The sequence below is a fragment of the Chiroxiphia lanceolata genome, chromosome 15 (genome assembly GCF_009829145.1).
Source record: "Chiroxiphia lanceolata isolate bChiLan1 chromosome 15, bChiLan1.pri, whole genome shotgun sequence".
NCBI classification, from domain to species: Eukaryota; Metazoa; Chordata; class Aves; order Passeriformes; family Pipridae; genus Chiroxiphia; species Chiroxiphia lanceolata.
This window is the reverse complement of record NC_045651.1, coordinates 9,445,403-9,471,129: the sequence shown is the minus strand read 5'-3', so window position 1 is coordinate 9,471,129 and position 25,727 is coordinate 9,445,403. Positions and strand designations below refer to the sequence as shown.

Below are 25,727 nucleotides of genomic sequence, written 5' to 3'. Positions count from 1 at the left end.
AACACTCCTACCAAACACTCATCCAAACACTAAGAGAATCCATAACTGTGGGGTTGTCCTACCGCCTTGATCGCCTGAAGGGAAACTAAGGCTTGAGATGATACAGCTTATCTGTAGCAGTTTATAATACCTGCTGTGGATGGAGGGTTTCTCTTCTCCTGGTTGCAGCAATCCCTCAAATCCTGGGGCAGTTCAGGAGTCCTGGCTGAGATCTCTGCTGTCATCTCTGAACTCTGCTGCCTTCTCAGTGCTCACGGGTATAAAAACATCACATATATTTTAAAGCCTTATTTATGCCTCCTTTCTTCAGCATTGCGATGGATTTTTGGCCTTGTTAAAGTAATATTCTGCAAGGATTTATCTATTTTTCGTGTGTCAAACGTAATTTTTATTTTTTTTAGAGCTTCTTCATGCTGAATTAATTTGTTCTCTGTCAAACCTGTTTTGTTTTTCGCTCGAGCCCTGTGAGTGGGAGAATCCAATTCCCAGAAATGTGTATATGTCTCTTCTCCTGCATGTGGCACTCCTGTGCCAATAAATTCAAACCTTCAACCTGTAAAACCCTCTGAAGAAATGCAGCCCTTTGGGCCTCAGCTGCATCCAGAGATGGCTCTGGATCTCAGCTCAGAGATTCCCAAATGATGGGGTTCAAACCAGCATGGTCCCCCTTTCAAGTCACACCTTGATATGTGAGGAAGGGCATGGCCACAACACCTTCCATTTGGGCAAGAAAGAACACTTTTCTTTTGGGTGATATAGAGCCCTCCCTTCCTCTCCTGTCCTTGTGCCTTGCAAAGAGGAGCTGAAGGCGGTGGGGTGCTGCAAGGGCAGGAGTTGTTTCTTTCCTTACCCAGACTGGGATAACATGGCTTGTGTTGGGAACAGAGCCTGTATTGCAAACAGGGAAAGCAGGTTGCTCAGAGCCTGAGAGCTGCTACTATTTTGTTTTATAATGTTTTTCTCTGTCTATAATTTTCTGAAGGCCAATGGGGCTCAGACAAACAACCCTCTCAGATGCCACATGGTAACAATAACCTGAGTATTTCCTGCTGTGGGCTGTGGCCGGTGCTGCTGCCTGGTCCCTGTCCCTTGGGAATGGCTTGGATTGTCACAGCCACCCCAAGCCTTGTGGGGCTGAGCTGACTCTCCATTATGACCAGTGTATTCAAGAGTGATTTTAAGATGCTTCAGGGCTCCTGCTGATACCAGAAACACTAAGTCCAGGTTTACTTCATATACGTACCTGCATGTGCACAGACCAAGGTGAGGGAATGCACCTGTGGCAGGATGAGGCCAGGACCTGTGCCATGTGGCTGCTGAAGCTAGTGAAGTTTTCTGGTGTCAGGAGGAGTGAGGGCAGAGGGAACAGCTGGAGAACGGAGAAGGCTGGAGGGTGAGGATGGAGGATCTCCCGCTCCTCTCATTCCCCTTACACTGATGTGGAGAAACAAATACAAACTGAGCTGTTCTGACCATGCTCTGAAGCTTTTCCCCTTCCCAGCTGCATATTTTTGTAGGTGCTGGGTGCTCCTTGCTGGGTCTGCCATGCTGACAGCATCAGGCAGGAACAGGAGGGTCCCTGGGCACTGGGCGTGGGGAGCAGCTGGAAGGGGAGCTGAGAGTGAACAAGGTTTGGAAGAGAAGATGCAGAATATGAAAAACAAGAAGCAGTTGTTTGTTAAGCTGCCTTGTTCTCTCTATTTCTGTAGGTAACCTTTTGCTTCTCGAAGCAATAAAAAAACCAACCTCTTCAAAAAATATTGCAGGGTGTTTCTTTGTGTGCTTTGACTAAGCTGTTCCTCATAAACCAGCGGCTTTTGCGTAAACACAGGCATGGCAGGCAGAATTATCTGCTTCTTTGCAGCTGTCAAGTACCTTCTCTCCCCCAGTAATGTATAAATGGGGGGAGCAAGGCTGGGAGAGGCAAGACCAGACAGAACCTGGTGTACCCTCCTTTGCCAGTGACCCCTCTGCATCCCACCCTGGTACTGCCCCTCCAAGAGGGAGGGGGCTGTGGGGGCCCTGAGCCAGCTTGTTGCTGGATGGACTGAGATCCGAGCATGGAAAACATTGGCTTGGCTCCAGGGGGTCCCAGGCTGAACATTAAACTAGCCGAGGATTTGAGAGCATGAGGTAGGGACACTGAGAAGCTCCTCTCGGCTGCATCTTTATGCAAGGGACATTCTCAGGACTAGAAATGTGCCCCTGGAGATGGGTGTCGTGGGCTTCCCTCTGAACTCTTAATTGCCAGTCAATGCTCCAGTCCCGGCAGAGCTCGGGGTGGCAGCAGAAGCTGTTTGTTTGCTAATTGCTGTGTGTTTGCCCCCTTGTCGCCTCCAGTCAAAGCTGACATGCTAAATCCAGGATCTGCAGGAGATAAGGGGGACCTCCCTTCCACTCCTGTGGGCTGGGTCTGTGGGCTTCAGTGACTTTTCCCCCCCAGATAAAATGAACAAAAATTCTGTGTCCCATGACACAGAATAAGCTGATAAGCTGGAGGCTCCAGACATGCCCCAGCACAAATTCCAATTATAGCCTTTGTTTATTTAAAAATAAAAAGCCTAACCTCACTATCTTGATTACGGGAAAAAAAATATATAAATGTGCCAGAAGCATAATTGGTGCCAGTGGAAACCAAAAGTGACCCTTTGCTTTCCCCCTCCACCCACCTTTTTCACAGTGTAGTGGTTTGCTGGGAGGGAGCTTTTCTTAGGCATTGCTGCAGGGATCCTTTTCCATGGACCAGTAGAGCCTTCTCCAAAACATTACCAGTCTCAGATGCTTCAGGGGATGGTGGAAGGAGCCTTGTAAAATTCCAGGTGGAATAATGTATCCCTGACTCTCAAACTGTCATTTGAATGCTTTTGAGATTATCTTAAGGGCAGCAGTAACATGCCCTAGAAGTACTTATGAAAATCTCGTTATCAGCATCTTTTATAATGCTGGATCATCCTGTTATTTAGATAATTGTGCAGTCTGTTCCCTCTGAGCCTGCTGATTGCTGACCATGGGCAGTGATACTGTGTTATCTTCTCCTGGTTCTTCAGATGTGCTGAAAGACCTGAGTTGTGCCTGAGGACAGGTGGTCTCTGGGTGCCTTTGGGGCTGGTGGCATTCTCCTCTCAGCTCCTGGGGCAGCGATGGCTCCCCAACCCTGGGAAGCGAAGGAAAGAGGGGAGAAAAGCCATCTAGGAGATCCCATGCCCACCTCCACTGCTACTGCCTCTGTTCTTCTGCAAGACCTTTTCCTGGGCTGGTGGCTGTTCCCAGTTAACACCCTTTTAACTCTGCTGACCCTCTTCATGGATGTGACCACAACTGGTGCTGTGCATGCTGTGGGCAAGGTTTCCTGCCACTGTCTAGGTCTGAGCAAGTTGTGTGGGACGTGTGTTAAGCCAAGTGGCCCTCAGTGCCACCATGAGCCAGGTGAAAGCCATCCTGGGAGGGCTGGAGGTTGAGCTGAGCCTTTGAGGTTTGCACTACAGGGTTTTTGTGGGAGCCCTGTGGTGATGGTGCATTGAATGATGAATTTCATGGGAGGATTATTGCCAAACAATGTGCTTTTGTGCAGTTATATGGTGTCTTTTAAATAATTTCCTCTAACGAGTCTGTCCATGCCCAAACAAAAATAAACATTCTGAGAGGCTGCAAAGATAAACACTCAATGGCTACCCTTAAAGGCATCCTTTCTCCCTCTCCTGACAGACACCTGCTCCATTTCCTGGAAAGGAAGAGTATCAAGGAATGCTGAGTTAAGGTTATACAACACAAATGTTTTCAATTAATAACTTTCTAAACTTTCATTTCATAGAATCAACATCTTTTCTAATCAGTGACTTTCTTGGAAAGGAGAAAGTGAAAGCTGGGACATTCTGTATTTTTTGGCATGTGTTGCCCTTGGGCTGTGCAGAGTGCTTTCTGTGGGGGTGCCGACCAACCTGGTGGGTGAAAAAGGTGTCAGTTTGGCCACCACTACCCATCCACTGCTTTTGTCTCACTCCTCTGAAGTTTTCTCAGCTTTCCTTTGTAGTAACTTGTGGAAGAGAGAATTTTAACCCCTCAAGCTGTTTTCTGGGTTCGTAAACTGGTGATTGCAATGGGGAGTTAGTAATTTAAGGTGAGGAAATGGCCCAAATGAAACCACCTGCTTATTTCTCCTCTTTTTCCACTCCCTTATTCATTTGCTTTTTTGCCATTTCCCATGACTTTGTGTTCTCTTCAACAGCCTCTTGTGAAGGGTCTCATCAAAGAAGGCATAAAAACCTAACTGTGTTGTCAATCAGTCGCCCTCTTTGCTCACCCATCCCCTTTCCCTGGTGAGACTTGTTCAGGCTAAAGCCAGTCTCTGCTGGGAACCCCAGATGGAAAAGTGCTCTGCTTTTAATTAGCATCTTAATTAGTTTATCAGGCATTGGCACCACACTAACCAAATTGTCATTCCTGGATGCACTTTTCAGCAGAGCTCTTGTTCTTGCTATCCTTTAGTGCTTAATTTTTTTTTTAGTTATCACAAAGTGTATCTTTTTATTGGTTCGGGGAGATATTCCTCTGAAGTTCAGTGTTAGCTGAGCTGGGTAATGCATCTTTTTTTTTTTTTCCCCAATAGCCAAATCACTTCAGTTTTTCTTCTGCCCAGCTCTAGATAGTGCCTGATCATTAATCCCAGAAATGTGCTGTGGTAGGAAAGGTGTAGCCCTGTGACAGATAAGCTTGACTGACATAAATAATTTAGTTCCTCACTACCTTCCTTTTCTTCCAAAACTGCTGGATATCGAGGTGACCCACAGAGTCATCTGAAATTCTCCTGCAAACAAACTCCCTGTTTGATTTTGTTTTCAGCTATTTGGAGCCTATAATTCATGGTAATGTTCCACTGGCTTCAGTAAGATTATATTCTATATTTTTATATTGTTTTTCTGCTGCAGTAAGTGATCTAAGCTCTGAACATTGGATTTTTCCCCACCCCTCTCCCTACTGATTTTTGTCTCCCCTGAATTATCTTTATCTATCTTATAATGGATTGCCCCTGCTGTTTTTATGTTCTGGCTTTTTGCTAGGAAATTGCATTTCAGTTGTTGCCATTGATTTACTCTTGGCTAGCCAGGCTTTTTCTCCTCTTTGATGGCAGTGTTGCCTGGGGTTTTGTCCCAGAACTACTGTGACCCTTGGGACTATTAAATAGAACTGGAGCTGGAACAGGATCAGTAGTTCTGTCTTTCCCATGGCCTACCCACAGCTTTGGGGACATGGTGCATTGGTGACTAACAAATAATTTGACCACAAGAGGGGACTGAGCAGCGAAGCTCAGGGCTGAGGCAGCCTATGAGCAGAGCTGGCTTTTTGTCAGCAACCACAACCTGTGTGGCCGTGACACGGACCCTCCTGCACTGGTTGCACTGGGAGCTTGGATGCTGAGGGTTTTTGGTGGCACTGATCACTTTGCTGTTCACTTTGATACTGAACCTGTTTGATACTGAACATGCCACCATGTCTGTGGCATGTACGAGGTGCTTCTTGTAAGGGCATGAATGCCCTGAAGGATATTCTTTCTTCCCCTTCCCAGAGGTTCTCCCTGGTGGCTTTGCACCCAGGGGCTGACAACCATGGGTTAGATCCTGGCTAAGGCCCCAGTTGGACACTTAGCTCCATCAAAGGAAATATAAGAAGGTGAGGGACTTCCAGGAAGCCCATTTTCTGGTGATCCCATGTAGTTTGCTCATCAGTATAACTCCACCAGTCTCATTGTGACATGAGAGCTGATGTTAGAAACTTCAGCCTTGTACTTGGGCCCATGTTTCTCCCTCAGGGAGATTTATGTGCCTCTGTCTGAGCTGTTGGTAGGAAAAATCTGAGTCCATATGACCAACCCTTCCTCGCCAGCTCTCCTTACTCCAGGCAGAGTAACAGGAGTTGTTCCCAGTACTCAGCCCAGCCCAGTCCTTCCTCAGTGGCCTCAGCAGAGCCGAACCAGCTGGGCAGATGCAGTGTGTCAGTGTGGTGTTAACGTCTTTCTGGCAGGGTTTTGAGTTATCTGAGGGGTGGTGAAATTACAGCCTGTGGGAATCCAACTTTGAACACTGAGGGGAAAAAGCTAATATTGGCTTTTTGCTTGTGATTTCACTGGCAATGCAGGAAATTTGCAGCTGACGGGGGAAATGTTTTGGCTGCTGACCCTGGAGTGGGGTGGAGGGATTCAAGTTGAGCTATCTTATTTCATCTTTATGGTAGTGACTCACTTGACACTTGACTTTATCCTGTAATTGTAATGTTTTAACCTGAATCTTTGCAGATGGAGGACGGACACCAACGGAGCAAGGTTCTTTTGTTCAGTTGGTGTGAAGAGAGCTAACCCAGGTTTGATGGCCCTCAGCCCTTGTCAGGGTTCTGTACCAGCCTCTCCCCAGCTTTGGATCTGATCCTGTTCCCAGTGAAAGCAATGGAAATATTGTCTCATGAGAGGGTGTTTCTGGCTATCAGGTTCTCTCCAGCTCAAGGCACAGACCTGTTGTTGATGTCTGTACCCAAAGAGAACATCCGTTCAGCCTTGGCTAGAGCTGACACGGCATTTGGCTGTTGGGGCTGTGCTTGGGGAAATGCCTGGTGTGTTTCTCCATGAGGTGGAGGAGATGGTGGCTGAGAGCATCCAGTGTCCTCTCAGGAATACATGACCTTGATCAAGGTCATCTGTGTTTCTGTACGTCCGTGTTTTCCAGATTAATGGGGCTACTGTGACATCATTATTTTCTAAAGTATATTGAAAATGCTCGGAGATCAGCTAGGAAATAATATAGGCAGGTATATTTATGGTATTTTGGTTCAGAGAGACTGAACCACTCAGTCTGGCCTCTGGCTTGATGCAAACTTTCACACAGATATTCCTATCTGACTCAAATGTTTTGCAGTGTTTCTTTTTGACTCGAAGTTTTGGTGGGGAGAGGAGTATCTGCAGGGTGAGAAGGATGTGTTTTCCAGGGTCCTGAGCTGTCTGTAAGATAGGGTAGACAAAAATGTGCTGTTGCAAAACTAGCAATGGGCATTTTTTTTTCATTTAAATAGCCTTAAAAATTATTTCTGTAGGCCTAGAATCCTCACCTCCTGAGTGCAGGACTGGGCTCAACATCAGATTCAATTCCTGATGAATCATTATTTCCACTACTTGTTTTTCATAATTGCTTTGGCTAATCCTCAGCTGCATTTTCATTTTCTTAGTACTCACCATCCCCTTCATCCATGGGTACAAGTCATGAGGTGTCAACATCCTGCTTGTGTCCCTTGTGATGTTTGATGGAGCTGTAAACACAGGAGAAGATGATCTTTGGTGGGTGTAAATTATCAAAGCTGTGCTGAGATGAGTGGATCTATAGCAACTTACACCAGCTGCAGGAATGCCCACAGGATATTTCTTTCCTGCTGGCTGGAACAGCAGAAAGCTGATGGGGGAAGTGGCCTTGTGTAAGTAAGATACACAGCTGAGCCATTCTCTGCTTCTTCGTTTTGGTCTGTTAAATTTTAGCTAAATAAAATCAATCTTTTGGGTTTCCATGCTGATTCCTGTATAGAGTCAGGTGTTTTACAAGTTCTGTACATCCTCTTGGACATACAACAGCCTGTTGAACTGGAACCCCAAGACAGATGCTCCCTGGCAGCACACAGGGACATGCTTCTTATGGAAAGGATTATCAGGTTAAATAAAGTTTAGCTGCTTAAAACATGCAAATAACCAGAAACATAGTTCATATCTGTAATTCTTACTTATTCTGGTACCGATTCCACTTGGGTTCCTTGCAGTTGGTTAAGGGATGGGAAGGCAGAGGGTTTGTTTGGATTCTGCTGCATTAACCCGATGGTGCTGTGTCAGAACAGTAAATGCACCCAAGTCAAACCTTGTCATAATGAAAGGAAATGGTTCTTTTTGAACTTAAGCTGAATTTGCAAAACATCCTACCCCCGATGTGTGCCACCAAAACTTTTCAAAATGGGGTCAGTCGTAAACATCTTTATTTCATTGCGCTCTCCATGGAATAGGAGCAGAATGAGGGCCAGGAAAAATTATTGAATGGAAAAGCACGGGATCTTTTTAAATAGAAAAAGGAAGAAATTTCTCCTTCCCAGCTTTTCGGAAGGAATTGCAAACAATGGAGGTGAACGTAAAACCCAAGATCCAAACCCATCTCCTGAGTTACCTCCCCTGTGTAGGCTGGAGCTCCGCAGCCATCCGGCCTCGGGCCCTGCTCCGGCCAGCGCCAGGCACATCACTTCCCCTCCGTGTTCTGCAGCTGCATGTAAAGAATCATGGAGCCATTCAGGCTGGAAAAGACCTTTATGTGTGTGTTTCTCCCCCGCTTTCTTTCATTCAGGAGCAACGTTGCCAGTGGGCAAACGCTAATCCATCCTGACAGCTCTGCCCATCTTCCCGCTTTGGTCTGGCAACCAGCAAACAGCTTGATTAAGGTCCCCAGGGCTTTATTAGTGCAGCTTGTTGCCTGCAAATTAATCAACAGGTTTCCTGTGTTTAACTCTTTGCTGGAGCTGGTTGGGAACATTCTGCACTGCTATGGGCATTGAATCAAGTCTTTAGAACTGGCTTTTAAATACCACACAGGAGAAATAACCCCAAGTGGTATTAGTGGTTTCTTGGGGTAGAAGGTAAAGAGATCCCGTGGGCTCTGCAGGTGCTGCTCATCCGACTTCCCATCTCTAATAGCAGTTTTAGATTTTCACTTTATTTCTCTTGGCTGTTCACCTCCCCGCTCCCCTTGTAAAATATCCATTATCCATGCAGAGGGCAGCCAGATGAAACCTGTACTTTGCTTAGTTATTTATAAGAAGTCAGATGTGCTCTGGCCCCTCGAAGTGGAAGTGCAAGCAGAAATGAGACCTCCTTGCTGTTTTAAGGTTTGTTCTGGAGCATGGGCAGAAGTTGCCAGTATGTTGTATTTTGCAGTGTTATCTCTCAGACTTGGGACTTGTCCTTTAATTGTTTGGTCTCACCATACTGGGAGGAAAAATAACTATGTAACTGCTGTGGTTTACCTAAACTTTGATAATGAGCAGAAGATTTGGGGAGCACACACTGAGTTTTCAGGTGGCTGTGCAGATACCAGCATGGAGATGACTGATGTTGTATGGATGTAATGGGTTGAACATTCTCTCATTATTTTGAAGATCACAAGATTTCCAACTTCTTACTTGCATGTACATGGGGAAACCCAGCTCCTTATCTTCATTTTCCATTTCTGTGCACGTTTTCTCATCTCCCAGTTGCTGGAGGCCCAGTCAGTGCATTATATCTGTCTGCACATTCATGCCCATTAGCACTGTGTGTATCTGGTGGACAGACAGACACTGACTGTGCTCCCACACGAGCTCTGGGAGACCAGCAGCACTCCGCACATGGAATTACATTCGATCTGATCTGGACTTCACCCCACAATGAACAATGGTGAGAACAGGCTGAGCCACGTAGTTTGTATTGATTATTTTTAGCAACAATCAAAGATGGCAGAAGAATGTGCCTGTAGGTCGCTTGTCTCCCTCAGTGGGAGGAGAGCAGCCAGCAGAGGAGAGCTGCCCGGGCCACGCTCTGTGCACATTCCCCCAGGAAGGATGTGTTTCTGCAGTTTGCTCCAGTTGGACAAGAGCAGTGTGCAGTGGGGAATTTGCCAACCCTCTGCCTTCAGCAGCTGCCGAACATCTGCCTTCTGGATGACATACAAAGTCTCACAACTTGATAATAATTTTCATACCTGTTTTACTAGAAGGCTTTAAAGCATCTTAGTGCTTGATTTCACTTTGTGAGCAGTTCATCCAGGTGTGAGCAGTTTTGTTGCACACCATGTGCCAGTGGTGGGGGATGAGAGGCACAGAGAGCAGATGTGGACAAGCCCAAGGGTCCATGGAGGGGAGCTGTCCCTGTGCCTCTTCTAAGAGCTCCTTTCTGATCCCTCCGTAAGCTCCTGATGCTCCTGGTGCTGTCTCAGAGCTGAGAGCTCTCACCTGTCCAGGACACAGCCCTTTCCCTGGGGTGACAGGTGGTCTGTGCACTCCACTGTAGGGCTTTTCCTCCTGTCACCTTCTCTCTTCTTCTCTGACCAACCTTGGAGTGCCTTGCAGGGAGCTGATTGCTCAGTGCAGGTGCTGGTCCTTCAGCCTTACTGGTGATGGCAATTCTGTGACAGCCAGAGGTGACAAAGGCAAAGCTGCTTCTTTGGGGGGGGACAAACCAGGGAGCTGAAAACCCATGATTTAGTGCTTTATGCATTTTTGGCCTCAAGACCCATCCATTCCCTGTGACTGCAGGAGGGCTTGTAACAGCAGCAGGAAACTGAAAAGTTAAACCCTTCTGCTTGGTTCCTTTGCCTGTGCTCTGGCTCTTTTCTGCTTGCAATAACCAGTAAAGGTAACCCATGTGGGGTAGATCAAAAGGGCATTGCTTCCTGCCCCAGAGCAATGCAAAGGAATTTGCAAAGCCTGGGGATAGGGAGAATGAGGCTCCAAATTTGGATCCTTGGCATCTGTGGGCAAAGCAGCGTGTAGCGAACAAGAGTCGACCTTGTACATACCTGTACCACCACTAAGAGCTCCCTGGCAAGAGGCTGAAACACCTGCAGGAGCTGGAGTTCACCCATGATGCTGCCTAAGGATCTTCCCAGGTATCAGCAGAAAAGCATGAGCAGAGAAAATGCTTTCTCTGCCGTTTAAAATGTTGTAACAGTTAACATGCTCTTATGAGGAGGTTCTTTGCAGTGGATAGAAGAAAAAGTGGCAGTTCTGAAAGGTGATTTTAAGACAAATGTTTTCTGGCCATTATAGTCTTGAGGATCAAGGCAGTCTTGGGAGAGAACTGAGAGGTTGGGTGCCAGCAGAGCTGAAAAAAGTTGCTTTATGCAGGGATCTTGTTCATAGAATTGTAGAATATCCTGAGTTGGAAGGGATCCACAGGGATCATCAAAGTCTAACTCCTGGCCCTGGAAAGGACATCCCAACAATTCCACTCTGTCCTTGAGAGCACTGTCCAAACATTCCTTGAGTTCTGTCAACCTTGGGGCCGTGACCACTGCCCTGGGGAGCCTGTTCAGTGCCCAGCCACCCTCTGGGGGAAGAACCTTTTCCTAATATCCAACCTAAACCTTCCCTGACACAACTTCAACTTGTTAGCACGGTTCAGATGATCTTGCTGAGTCTGGCCTTCGCATCAGAGGCACAGCACTCAGTCTCCCATCAGTGAAGGCTTTCCCTATAGGACAGGAGTTTCCACTTTTGCCCATCCCTCAGGATATTTACATTTCTCTGTTGATGAAGGTGCTCAGGCTCAATCTCTTGTCTCCATCCCCCTCTACCAGCAGGGAATGTCAAAAAAAACCCACTAGAAACCTGCAAGTGGTGGGGTTTGGGTGTGGGAAAGGAGACAAGGCATCAGCTCAGTTTTCTGTGTCGTGCCAAGCGCAGCCGGCTGGGACACATCCCCCTGTCTCAGGTCTGTCACTTCCCCAGCGCTCCTCTTGTAGTAACTGCTGGCCTTTGGTGGCGTGTGACAGCGTGGTGGCAGCTGTGACGCATCCATCAGCCGTGCCTGCTGCCGAGCGTTCCTTCCTGTTGCCAGGCAAAGAGGGGTGACCTTTTCTGAGAGGAGGAGGAGGAGATGGTGGGGAGAGCAATGGGTGGGGGGGAGGCAGTGGCAGCCGTGGATGGGGTTCCCAGGGCTGTGCCGTGCCAGGGGCTCAGGTCAGGGCTAGGTTTGGACACAGGGAGTGAAGCTGACAGTCCCTCCCACTTTGCGTGGTGTCGTGGGTGCAGAAAGCCCCATCCCCGCCTGCCTACTTGGATTGAGAGGAAGCTTTCCCTGGAGGGCCCTGCCATCCCTGTGGGATGCGATGCCCGAATTACGGGAGGAAGTATCAGGATGATGCTTGGTAAAAATGCTATTTGTGGGCTGCTGCAGATCTGACTGTATTGCCTTTGGTGTAGGAAATTTCAGGGCACCACTGTGTCCCTCCACCCTGCTCAGCCTGAGGGGAGGCACCGAGCAGCGACCAGCGGCAGCGGGTGTTTGGGTCTTGTGCCCTGCTGTGTGACTTGTGCATTAAAGTGTCCCATTGTCTGTACCAGAGGGGCTTTCCTGTGCCTCCAGCACCTGGACAGTGCTCTGTTCTGTGTGTGCCAATCCTGGAGTGAAACCCGGGGTCGCTTCACTAGAAAAAGAAAATCTTTTCCAGGTATTTGAGGTCAGCCTGACATGGGAAACAATTATGAGCCTCTCAGTCTGGATTGGTACAAATGGTACCATCAATCCACAGAGATGGAGCTCTGTGTGAAGGGGTGAGGTAGAACAGTACCAGACATAACCTGAAATGACTTAACAAGCTGCTCAAGTTTTTAAATGCATGTGTCATTTTTTTTTTTAATTTAAATTTCCTCTGACATTTCATAGGCTTCATCACTCAATGTGAAGCCAAGATCCATGTGAGTGTGTGCGGTAGGATTGTTTTTAAATTTTATTTTAAATACAGATGTCTGGAATAACTTTTTTGCACACACTGTAGGAGTGTAAAGGTTTCTAAGCAACATCATTTCATGCTGTTTGCATTAGAGAATGTAAAACAGGGTTCCTTTTTTTAAAAGTCTCTGCAGTGCAGGCATAATTACAGGATCCCATTATGCAGCATTGTGTCTACGGTGAAGCCTGCCCTAATGGAATATTCTGCCTTTGCTGAAGTCTTACCTGCTTTTTACCAAGGCACTTAAGGACTTAATTAGCGTCATTATAGACTGCCACCCCCTTCCTCAGCCCTGTGCATGAAGGGATAATGATCTGTCCAAGCTAGCATGCATTGCTTCCCATGGTTAACAGCACCACATGGAGGGAGTGTTTCGTAGCTCGCTGCTGCTATCTTGAATTGAACATGGAGGAGGGGGGGGGGGGAAATGAAAGCGTTTCTTAGGAGCAATAAATATACTCTGTGTTTACTTGGCCTGGTCTTAGCCATGGAACTGGGATGGTGTTTGTCACTGGGAGATCCCTGGGGAGCTCCTCTGTCTAAAGCCTCACAATGTGCTGCCGACTGTGGCACAGAGCGGTGCCAGTTGCCTTTGTGCTCAGCCCTGCAGGTGTGGGATGCAGAGCACCCACATGCACTCCATCCTTCAAAAGAGTCCCCAGGAAACAGCAGGAGCCACGTGGATGCAGCAAGCCTTCCTATGATTTGGGATCCACAATGTGGATGTGCTACGTGTGGGCAGCATCTTCCACTGACCTGTGTATACATCCATGCATATGTGCCTGTATGTACATGTGTAAATAGAATGAATGGAATGGTTGGTTTGGGTTGGAAGGTACCTTGAAGACCATCTATTTCCAACCCCCTGCCATGGGCAGGGACACCTTCCACTAGACCAGGTTGCTCCAAGCCCTGTCCAACCTGACCCTGAACACTTCCAGGGATGGGGCAGCCACAGCTTCTCTGGGCAACCTGTGCCAGGGCCTCACCACCCTCACCGGAGGAATTTATTCCATATTCTAAACTAGTTCCTGCCTGTTGCTCTTGCTGGGCAGTAGGTGTTGGAATTGCTCTGAAAGATGTGTTCAATGGGTTGGTGTGACAGGAGGTGTGGGGCTGGAGGGCACTGCTCCGATGCTGAGGGAAGCTGGAGAGGATCATCCTGCTGCTACATGACAGCATCTACAAAGCTCCTGTCAGCTGGATGGTCAGTTTTGATCCCTAGTGCTTTGATGCTAAACAACATTTGCACTGAGCCGCCCAATGGAGTTTTATAAACATCTGGGGGCTTTTTGCATTTTACGAGATGAAGAGTGTTGGCTTTTGTACCAGAGACGGGGCCAAAGGAGTTTTTATTGCTGGTTAGGTAACTTCTCTGGCATGTTGCATTGGGAGCTCTAGACATTATTAATGAGGTGTGTGAGTGCTATGGTGCATGTGTTGTTTTGTGTAATGGCTGTTGCTGCTGAGCCCTGTGCCAGGATGTGTCCATAGTGTTTTCCTACAGGTGTACAACTCTCAGCCCCCTTCACCTCTTGTGTCCTTCCTACCCAACCTGCTTCAGGGTTAGTGCTCCCCCAGCAAGTTTCCTCTGGAGTTTTGCTAACATCTTGTAGGGAGGAAATCTACCCATAACCTCTGCTCTTTGTAGTTCTCGGTTCAGGTGGGAAGGGAAACTAAGGGAGTGGTCAGGGGGTTGGGAGGTGGTCCTGTGGGATGTGGCACTTCTGGACATGGAGCTGAGCTGCATTCAGAAAAGCTTTTTGAAGGCTTGTGGCCCAGCTCTTATGAAAAGTAAAGATAAGAAAGAACGAGCTGTGATGCTGATGAATTTTCCTTGACTCACTTGAAATCCTGAATGTCACCTGCTTGCTCCCTCACCTGGGATGATGCAAGGAAGTTGCCCATGCTGGTGAGGAACTTTCAAAGTTCCAGAGCTGCTCCAGGGCCTCCTCATCCTGGTCTAGGGGAAGGTGTCCCTGCCCATGGCAGGGTGTTGGAACAAGATGATCTTTAAGGTCCCTTCCAACCCAAACCATTCTGTGATTCTACGATCTCCTGCTCTGCTTTGCTTATCCAGGATGACTCTCCTGCAATGTGTGCTCCTAGGAAGGACTGCTGCAGTGATGCAGTGCCTGTTAATTTTTAATACAAGAGCCACTTGGCTTCTTCTCTGGCTCTTGCAGCCTCTGCCCTCAAGGAGCTGTGTGTTATCCCTGCTCAGAAGGCTGGGGACATCTCAGCCTCTCACCTTGCCCCACAGAGCAGTGCTTGACATGTTATACATCTGACACAGGTGGTGCAGGCAGTCCTGGCCCCCAGCACAAAGCCCCTCCAAGCTACAGCTGTCCCTGGTGCTTTCCAGGGAGGTGGCTGGATGTCTCGGGCAGTGCACGTTCCGTTTTGCTTCATAAACACTGAAAATGGTGCCAGATGGAGCTTTATAGGTTCACATCATCTGCCCCATGCTCCGTGTATTTTAAACAAACCTGGGAGGGGGTTTGGGCTGGATCCTCGTTTGTTCTTGAAGGAATTGATGCGGGCTTCAGAGTCCTCATCCATCCATCTTCCATATGGAGATAAAAAGTTTTGGCTGAACACTGCTAAATGTGCCGTCATCTATCACAGCGGAGGCGGGATTGTGTCAAGGAAAAATAATCCACCATCAGGCTCAAAGGAAGCAAAAGAGGGGAAAAAAAAAAAAGAAGAAAGAAATAAGATTTCCAGTAAAATGCATTGCTTTTAAAAATCCAATTCACCCTTTGCCAAGTCATTGTTTGGTTTTAGACTTGTTTCACATGAAAGCAACCTTTAAAGGTTACTTTTATCCCTCTTTAATGAGCTATAGAAATGAGCCTGGCCTGCTACAGGGCAGAGGCCAGGGATGGGACCGTGTGTGGAGTTGATGCTCCCCTTTGGAGTGGCTATGTGAGCTCTACCATCAGCTCCCTGGCTGCCAAATTCTGTAGCCAGCAGCTTTCAGCAAGAGAAATGAAAGAGGATCATTGATGTATATCTCTCCCCTTACTGTGGTGGAAATTATATATGCTGCAGTGTGTGTGGGAGACAGAATAGACATTGCTGTGTGTATTTTTATGAAGCATTCTGGATCCTGGGGGCCAGGTTTCCTGGCACCCCTCCTGTGCTGGGTGCTGAGCTCTTCGGAGATGTGTCCCAGCTCTTGGAAACCTGGCCCCTGCAATAGTGTCAACCATCTGGAGACCTGGCCCCCATCCTGCCCATGTGAGCAAGGGGAGACCCAAACCCCCACCCCAGGAGAGTCCTGTGCTGCCTCTTCTTTCCTCTGCACTGCCCAAGTGTGTTTTGGTGGCAGCTGGGGTGTCTGAGCACCTCTGCAGGGATGGACTGTCCCAGCCCTGACCAGCAGGACAGTGTCCAGCTCCTTAAGTGCCTGGCTTTGCTGTCACGGGTGGGCACAAAGGGGGCTCCCTCAGCTCCACACAGTAGTGTGGCTGCATGAGCCAAACAAGACAGGCAAAGACAGCAGCAGGGTCTCTAAACAAGGCTCAGCAATGTGTGTCTGTGGACTGAGCTCTTCCTCTTCCCACCAGATAATCTTTTCTGCCCAGGCATCACGCATGAATGGTTCCAGAGCCCCCCATCCCAGCTGGGAAACCTCCCAAACTGTGGCTTAGCCTTTCCAGTTCGAGGGCTGCTGCATTTTCTTGCTCTGCTTCCAATGGCTGTGCTAGTAAAACATCTCTCTCATTTTTCTTCTGATGCACGTCACGCTGTTTGAAGCTGTTAGGGGAGACCTGGCTGATGCAGAAGGAGCAGCAGTGGGGGGTAAACAAGTGGTGCCGTGCACAGAAAACCCAATGCACTTGTGCCTCATTGTGCTGGTGTGGTTGTGTTCTGAGACAGGACCCTGTGGAAGAGCCACGTCTATACGAGGGTTGAAGGCAGCTGTGAGGGGCTTGGTGGTGATGCTGCCTGTGCTCCAAGGGGGGTGATTTTCACATCCCCACTGTTGGGATGCCAGCAGCAGTTTGCAGTCAGTGTGCAGCTCTGCCTCTGGCCCCTGCAGCAATTTGGCTCCTCATGGAGCTGAGGTGAGGGACTGAGTGGCCTCCCCGAGCCCAGCAATGAATAGGTACAAGGTGGCACTTGTTTCTAAGTCTCTGGATTACCAGCCCATGCTCCCTTTGAGGCCCACTTGGTATGGGTTGGGTGGGCTTTAAACATAAGCTGGATGTGCCGCTGCTGCCTGTGATCCCAGTGATCCCAGTGTTTCTGGGGTTGAGGGTCTACTGGGTGCTTGGGGAAGCAGAGAGGAGGTTGGCAGCTGCTCAATTCTTGCTGAACAGACCCCTCTGCCCCTGGAGGCTTGAGACAATGAGGCAGCTGTACTTACAGATGTGGTCTTGCCTCTCCTTTTCTACAAACATGTTGCTGTCCCTGGACATGCTCTGGGCTTCCTCTGCTTATATTCAAGTCGTGGGTTTTAAAATCCCTCCCTGTGCTACTCTTGCAGAGGCTGGAATTGACTGTGGCTTCATGTGCCCTCTGCACCTTCTGGTGCCTCCTGTGCTGGGCAGAAGCAGGGGCTGAAGGGTGTTTTGGGCACTCTGTGTGCTGTCTGCCCCGATTTTTTATATATGTATATATATATACAAAAATATATGTATAATATTTTTCCTCCCACAGGAACTCATGCACTCATGCACTCTAGGGTCTCTGGGGGTGAGATTTGGGAAAATTAAGACTTTCTCCCACTCCTGATTGCCTGGCAGGCTTTGTTAAAGGGAGAATACTTTGGACAGTGTTTGCTCAGCCAGTGGCTTGCCCCAGGCCTGTAGGGGACACAAGACAAGTGGTGAAATCAGCCAAGTGACAAGAGGGTAATTGTGAGAAGCACAAAGCGTGGTCATGGTGCACAAAACTCTGTCCCAGAACAAGGATGTAAAAGAGAGAAGAAACAGGCTGGAGCTGCTGTGGTCCATGGATGGCCTGGGATTCCCTGTGCATTTCCAGATGCGACCTTGCAGAGTCACAGGTCCCCTGGTCCCACGAGCTGTGCTGGAACAAGGACCTTCCTATCAGTAGATCCATTATGGTTTCAGGTGTTTTTGGCTGTCCTTTCCACAGGTGGATGCATCTTGGTGGAACAGGGAGAAGTAAATTTTGCTGCAAGAGAGCAGAACATCTCACTGTTTTTGATGTGGCTGCAGGGCTCAAACTGCTGACCTCAGTCATGCCCTCCTGTAGGCATTTTTCCTGAATCCCCTTTCCCGGCAGAAATAATCTCCATCTTCCTTTTGTACGGGAGGGGGTTTTGTGTGAGAGGTTTTTACAGGAGGACTGTGATGATTTTCCTGGTTTTGCTGCTGTTGTGTGAAGGCTGACGGGCGCTTCCCCCCGCAGCAGGACCAGCCACCCAGGGATGCTCCATGTGAGCAGGATGTGGTGGCTTGGAGAGGATCTGTCTGCTGGGGAGCCGCCAGCATGGAAGGCACTCTGGAGAAATTCCCCATGAACCAGAACTGAGGAGGATGCTGTTTTCTGTAGAAGTGTCAGAAGGCCACTGGAGGCAGTGGGCAACAGAGAGCAACTTTCCTATGGGAAAGTAAAGACTTGTTCCATTTTTAACCCTTGGTAATTGAGTCCAGGGTGAAATGTGACCCCAGGTTACATAGTTGTAATGCCTTCCCTGTGCGCTGGGCTCTGGGCCCTTAGGAGGGGGAAGGAGCAGTCGTTTGCTGGTTTTGGCCCAGCTCCATGAAGAAGCAAATTTGTCAGTGCCTGTAAATAATGAAAATCGGGAGGCAGGAAGTGGACATCTCCTTAACAGCCATCAGAGCTGACAGCCCTGTGTGTGGCTTTGGGGACACCCACCCAGGCCATTGTGTGTAGCTCAGGCAGAAGAAAGCAGAGTGGCAGGGGAGTTTGGGGTCCCTGGTGGGGCTGTGAGGCAGGAACATGTCCCTGTGGGAGTCTCCGTCCTGGGAAACATGTGAACTGGCCCTGGACTGCTGTGGCAGGAAGGAAAACAGGCTAGATAGGCAATCTTTTTTGGCAGGTGTCTCTCCTCCCTGCTCAGTGCAGGTATAATGACCTTTCCATGCTTGGCTCTCAGCAGACATTCATGGATGGAGTTGTCCTGCAGAGGCAGGGAAGTAATGCCAATCCTGTGTGATTAGCAGGAGCTGGGATGGGTGCTTGTGCCATTACAAACCATCCCTGTGAATCTGGGAGTTCTGCAGGCGCCCCAAGTGTTTGAGGAAGGACTGAAAGTCGCACCCAGCAAGGGCACCTCACAGTACCAGCGTGCACGAGAGATACATTATCTTGGGCAACTAGGATCTCCTCCTGCCCCCCCTCACCTATTATTTCCAGGAGGCTTTCTAGTGATGGTTACACTAAGAAAACAGTGATAAAAAATTTATTTGAACCTTGTCATTAAAAATAGATGGCTGTGGCCTAAAGCTGACTTGTCGGGTAAGTTGTGCTTACTGTTCTGCTTTGTTATGAAGCCTCAAAATTACTGTTGCTTTTTTCTTGACGCTTAGTTTTTTTCAGCCTTACAAATATTAAATATGCCACGTCAGGTTGGTTTTGTTGCAGTCTCTTAGGAAGAATTGCCCACTGAGAACTTTCTCTGCCTTGAGGATGTCAACAGATCATTTATCCTCCATAAGGAAAACAACAGACATGACTGTAAAATAGAACTTAGAAAAAAAAAAAGTGAAGTGGAGAGTTAGCAACAGTCAGCAGTTCCTCTGGACTTGTTTCTTCAAATATCCTTGTTCTAAATTGCCTCTTGTCCAGAGAGACTTTAAGGGAAAAAGGGTAGGGTACACAAGACCTGAGTTTTTGGTGTTAAATACTTCCAGACCTCCTGAGGCCATCAGGAGGGAGCAGGCCAGCTGCTGGTGAGGCTCCAGATGTTGCCTTGGGGAATGGATCACCCCTGGGAGCTGGCTGGCTGCAAGCTCTCTCAGATGCCTTCCCCTTCTGTTAGTGTGAGGCAGCTTTTTTTAGTCTTATCCCCCAAAATGGCATGAGATCGATCTCTGGGGCTTCCTGGGAACATGGGGTGGGGAAGAAGAAGTGACAGGAGATCAGTGGAAAGCCCAGAGGATTTTCAGCTCTGTGCATGGATCTCTAGATGCAGTGCAGGGGAGGACTGGGTGGGTTTGACTGCCATCCCCAATGTCTCTGTGGGGAGACAAAACTGAGCAGGCTTTGTCCCAGAGGTTTTGTCATTGCTGGGGAATCACACCAGGAATCTGCAATGCCTGGATGTGACGGGCTGGCTCCAGTCCCTCCTGGTGCCTCACAGACTTGGGAGCAGCCTGGGTTACATGGAGGAACATTTCTGCCTCTCAAACTGCTCTGAGATGCAGCTCTTCCGAGCTTTACATCATCAGAATGATGGTGCCAATAGGGCTGGAAGGAGACGAGGGAATGTGTTGGAGTGAGGTGGCTGGAGATGGAAAAGACAGGCTGGAAGGGAGTGTGGCACATGGTTCAGAGCAAGCCATGACAAAAGGGAGGTGGGGTGGTGGGGTGGAATGAGTGGCAGAAGCTCCATCATCTGTGGCTGAGTGCCTGGGGAGCGTCACATCACTGTGTAGTGATGCTGCCAGTGTAGGTCATGTCACAGTGTGCAGAGCTCCCCCGAAAACAGGGAGCCATTCCTTTTGTTCTTGAAGGCAAAGGATCTCTCTCTGGATCTCTTCCAGAACACAAAGCTTTGGCGTGGAACAAGAAATTCTTTTAACCCTCTCCCCTCTCGGCCCAGTAAACTGGAGGTGCCGACCAATCCAGGCACCTCTTCCACCTCTTGGAAGTCCTGGGAAATAAATGTTTTGCTGCTAGTGCAAAATAATTAGAAAAGGGGATTTGTGTTTTGTTGTTGGATGTGCCTTTTCCCACCTCCTTGATTAATCTTGGATGCAGATGCTAGTCATTAGCTGTGCAGCTCAGGATTTGTGTGCGTTGCCAGGACTTGACCTGCATCTTGTAGCAACAAAAGCAGATGAAACATCTGCTTGGGGGGGAAAAAACCCCCCATGGAGTTTCCTGCCAGCTTGGCTGGGAGAGAGGAAGGGACAGGAGGGTGGAGAGGGCACAAACAAGATAGTGTTCAGGGTGGAAAAATGTGATCTGGATTCTCCATAACAAACTTGTCTCTCAAGGGCTCTCTGAGCCAGTATGAACTGGAATTTTGCAATGACTGGAAAGTCCAAGCCTCCCAGTCCCTGAGCATGATGAGGAGCAGTTTGCAGAGAGGCATGGGTGGGTGGGAACGTCCTCCCCAAATTCTCTTGGGAGGTGTTGATTAGGGCCACTGTTGTTAGAGCTGATTGACCACTGCTGAGCGGGGAACAAACAGTGATGTCAGACAAAGGCCACCAGCCGGGGTAGGGGGAGGGGACCTGTGACACTGTGACACCGTGCCACGTTGAGGATATTAATTCTCAAAGAGCTGTTATTGCTGAAAGGCTGTATTGTTCCTCAGGGAGGGACAGATGACGATCTAAGTCATCCTCGTTGTTCCAGCTGGTGGTCCCCAGCAGTCACTGGGAACAGACCCCATCGGTGCTGCTGCTGCTGGTGATGGGACAGCATCTCCCAGGAGTGGCTGCTGGGTGGTCTCGTGGCAGTGGCAGCCCTGTGCTGAGCTCACCTGATGTGTCAGTGAGGCACAGAGGAGACCATCAGCTGCTGCTACCAGCCCTTGTGCGAGCTGAGCATGTTTGCTTTGTCTCGTTTTGGGCTGGGAAGAGCATGTTCAGGGTGATGCAAGATACCTGAAGGGAACCTACAATAACGGTGGAGAGGGACTTCTTACAAGAGCATGTAGTGACAGGACAAGGGGAAATGGCTTCAAACTGACAGAGAGTAGGTTTAGATGAGATATCGGGAAAAAATTCTTTACTGTGAGGGTGGTGAGGCCCTGGCACAGGTTAACCAGAGGAGCTGTGGCTGCCCCATCTCTGGAAGTGTTCAAGGCCAGGTTGGATGGGGCTCTTAGCAACCTGGTCTAGTGGAAGGTGTCCCTGCCCATGGCAGAGCTTTTGGAACTAGGTGATCTTTATAGTCCCTTCCAACCTAAACCATTTTATGTTTCTATGTGGTTTTTCAGGCAGCATCTGGGTGTGTGGGACTTGAAAGGAGCAGTCCTGTTTTCCATGTGGAAAATAAATGCTCTAGTAAATGAGTGAGAGGAATCCCTGGGGGCTAATGAAGCATTGTGGACACCAGTGGATGTGTTTTGGATACTTCAGGAGGGACAGATATTCTTGGGGTGACGGGAGACAGGGAGCTGATGGGACAGTGGTGCATTCAAGCTTGAGAAAAACTGCTGCAAAAGTGAAGTTTGCTTTGCCTAGAAATTAATTTTCAGTCTCTGCCCTGTGGAGCTTGTGGTTGTCCTTGCCTTCACTGGACATAAAAGGTTTCCACAGAACCCTTTCCATCAAGGAGCGTGGCTGGTGTCACAGAGCAGTTGCAGTATAAGACTGTCTTCAGGGTTTGACGAGTCATCCTGTAACATATGCAGTAAGTTGCTATTTGCAGAAAGGTTTTGTGGAAAAGGCACTTAACCCGGAGGAAGAGGTCTGGTTTCCAGAGCAGTCAGCTTTGAGCAGACGGTGTGTACAACTTCATGTGCAAGGGGGGCAAAGTTAAACTTTTCTCTGACGAGATAAACCCAAAACAAACCGGGGAGGCAAGGCCCACGACCATAAGTAAATCAGTGTGGAGCTATAAAAAGGACAACTGGTTCCTGGCAGGCAGCTTCATGCATGGGCCCTTCAAGTGTCCTGCCTGCCCAGGCTGAGCTGCCGATGCCTGGAAAGGGGATGAAAGAGCAGCAAAGAGCTGATTGCTGAAAATTTCCTTCCTGATGCTGAGGAGGACGAGCAGTTCTTCCTCAGGGTGAATCACGCCCCGGCACTAAGCAGCTAATCCTGCTGACTGTGGCTGTTCCCTGATAAGCTATCCTGCCAACTCTGATGAGTTTCCAGCAACTTCATTAGAAAAAATAATGTTAGAAGCAATTGGAAGTCAATTCTGTTTTATGTGACTAATGTTAATTATTATTACTTTTGTTAGTTAACCTAATCCACTGAGATTCTCCCATTAATAGATGTTACTAATTTGTACTCAGAGTACACTGTCTTCCACCGGTGGATTTCAGAGCATTTCCCCCATTGCCCTCTATTTTGTATTTAATGTAGCTTAACATTTTATTTAAAGTTAATTATTGTGAGCTGTAAGTTTCCACAGTCTCCTATAAACATCAACTAAGCTTTGCAGTCTGGGTTTTTTTTACAATGTGTCAGGCAAAGAAACACAGGACAACAGTTTGGGAATGCTGGAAGGCGTATGATTGAAAATGGAAATTGGCAGATAAGTGATCTGGAATAGTGCATCGCTCTCCTTGCAGGAGGTAAGAACTGTGCTGTGTGTGGATGGAGAAAAGAGCAGGTTGACATAACCTGAATTACCTGCTCATGAGCACAGAGTGGTCTTTGACTCCTGTCTGTGCTCTGGTTTAAGATGGAGTCACAGCTGGTGATGTAGCACAAGGAGTTTTTGCATAGGTGCAAACCAGTTTAAGGACTATCAAGACTTTAGGCTGCAAATCCTTTGATCAAAGCCTTTATCTTGCTTCAGTTTTTTTTGTTCACCCTTTTTTTTGTCTTTTTTTTTTTTTCCTTTTCTCCTCTGTGAGGAACTGTACCAGGGCAATCTAAGAGATCTTGTGCCATGTTGGACATGGGTCCCCTGGCAGGGCTTGGAGCAGAGCAGCTGGACTCCCTGGAGCTGCTGGCTGGCAAACAGTGCCCCTTGCCCACTCAGTGTTGCTGGGGGGGGATGGTTTGAATGCAGCCTGCAAAGAGACTGGTTTAAAACAGGGTCCAGGGCTCCAGACAATCTCTGTAGCTTCAACACATGTTCAGGCAAACCGTGTGTATAGTTCAGCACATCGAGTTGTGTTAACAAAGCTCCTTGCCAGTGAGTGGAGTGTTTGTTTGGACATGGCACTGTGATCCCTGTATATCTGGGCAAGGATTATTTTCAATGCTAAAAAAATAACAAACCACAAAACTATGGAATTTATCATATAGAAGCAGCAGTAGGAGGTCAGGGGTTGTCTGAGCACAGCACTGAGGGCTCTGCTTGTTGTGTTTGGCTTTGAGAGAGAATTCCCAGTGTGATTTTTGGGGCAGCAATCAATCTCCATCTGTTTTAGCTTCTTTCTTTGATGGAGTAACAACACATGTCTGTGCTGCAAGGTAGGGGGGTGCCAGTGGTGGAATGGAATAGTTTGGGTTGGAAGTCACCTTAAATATCCTCTTGTTCCATCCCCCTGCCATGGGCAAGGACACCTTCCACTAAACCAGGCTGCTCCCAAGCCCTGCTTAACCTGGCCTTGAACACTTCCAGGGATGGGGCAGCCACAGCTTCTCTGGGCAACCTGTGCCAGGGGCTCACCACCCTCACAGGGAAGATGTAGGGATGGCACAAGAGGGGCCCACTTTGTCCAGAATTGTTTGGGGCACTGGATGGTAAGTAAATCATCTTTTTTTTAAGCAGAGTTCTATCATTAGGTATTTTGTTAAGAAAGATATATATTAGTTTTGTGCAGTTGAGTTGCTTCTGTACAGCTGAGAGCAGACTTACTTCCTCTGCATTGTGACTGATTAGCTGTGAGTCTGTGGTTGGGTCACTCACCTTCCTGCTCTGCTGCAGTTCTCCATCTCAAATCAGCACAATGCTAATTATTTCTCAGTTTTAGTTTGGAGTGCAACTTTAATGGAAATGTTAATTTACAGTTACTACTTCACAGTGTATTTTTTGGGAAAAAGCTCTCAGCTTTTCCATATGGTTATCAGATAGTGACTGGAAACCCCCAGCCCTCTACTTGAGCTAACAAAGGTCATAACAACAGTTAATGAAAGTAAAAGTGCTCTGCAGTCAGTTAATGTTCCATTTGGTTATTTATGGGCAGCTTTCTGACCATTGTGAGGAGTATCTGTAAACCTTGTGATTAGTTACTGGGAGAAAGCCACTGTTGGGACGTGATAACATTGGGGTTTCTCTGCCCTGCAACTCTCCTGGCTCTGCCTTGGGGCTGGGCAGCTGCTGCACAAAAATAACACTTGCAAAATAACAAGGAGAAATCCTATTTTATTTGTCTGTCTTCTTTTTCTTAACACTCTCCTGTTGAGGAGGGGAAGCTGATGGGAAGCTCCACTTTGGGGACCGTGCGTGGCACTGCAGGAACCAGAGTGTGACCACAGGCACGGAGCAAACACCTGGGCAGGTTTTTGGGCAGGGCTGCTGACACCTGATGAGCATTTCAGGAGCATCCCTTGTGCTGTCCTTGCCTGGGAAAGCTGTATGTCTGCTGCATTGCTTAGGGGTCTCCCTTACACTTACTCGCCAGCCCCTTTGCAGTGGCAGAGAAAGGATGCTCTGTTCTGGGACTGCCCCTTTTCTGCCTCCTGCTTCCAGTATGAGCTTAGATTGATCCTCTATTCCCACTTTTCTTTGGTTTCCCATCTCAAAAGCAGTTTAGAGGAATAAAACTGGGAATAAAGCAGTTGCCAGCTTTGCACACTTAAATTCATAGATCATCCCCATAAAAACATCTTAGACAAGAAGTTGTGAATGAAATGAAGTCTCTCTTACCCTGCAACCAACTGGCTCTTCATGAGTGGCCAGTCCAGAGCATGGAGCTGACATGACAAGATTTCTGGGAGGTGATGTGGTGAGTGTTAGGAACTGGTTGGAGTGGCTGGTTATTTTGGAGAGGACAGCCCACCAGGATGGCTCCTGGCTACGTTCTCCCCACAGCCCTGTACACTGGTGACCAGCATGGGAACACAGGGCAACTCAGCCTTGCCTTTTTTCTTAAGAAGAAAATGTTTGCTGGAGAGTGTTGTCTTGGGTGCAGATGTTTTGTGTCTCTCGTCCATCGAGGTCAGTTGGAGTTCTGCCAACACAAGTGACGTGTGTGCAGCAGAGGCCAAAATCCTCCCGCAGACGAGCGCTGTGGGACTCTTCTGTGTCCTCCGAAAGACGGTAGCTTGGCTTTTACAGCATCACAGCACAAAGGGGGCCCTGAGGCTGAACTGGTGACTTTGGTGCAAAATCAGGGTAAGAAGATCTTGTGTAGCACCACTGGTCCCCATGCCAGGCTGGTCTGGTCTCTGTGGAAAGCTGGAGATGACTCATTTCCCTTGTGAATTT

General features: G+C 48.3%; 1 long non-coding RNA gene across 1 annotated transcript; it reads right to left on the bottom strand.

The window, feature by feature from the left end:
* Positions 1–6,796: 6,796 nt before the first annotated feature.
* Positions 6,797–11,527, bottom strand: LOC116794402. The gene is made up of 3 exons (XR_004359789.1): positions 11,284–11,527; positions 7,093–7,290; positions 6,797–6,985 (listed from the first exon to the last, which is right to left on the bottom strand). It is a non-coding gene; the product is annotated as an uncharacterized LOC116794402 (long non-coding RNA).
* Between the last annotated feature and the right edge of the window lie 14,200 nt (positions 11,528–25,727).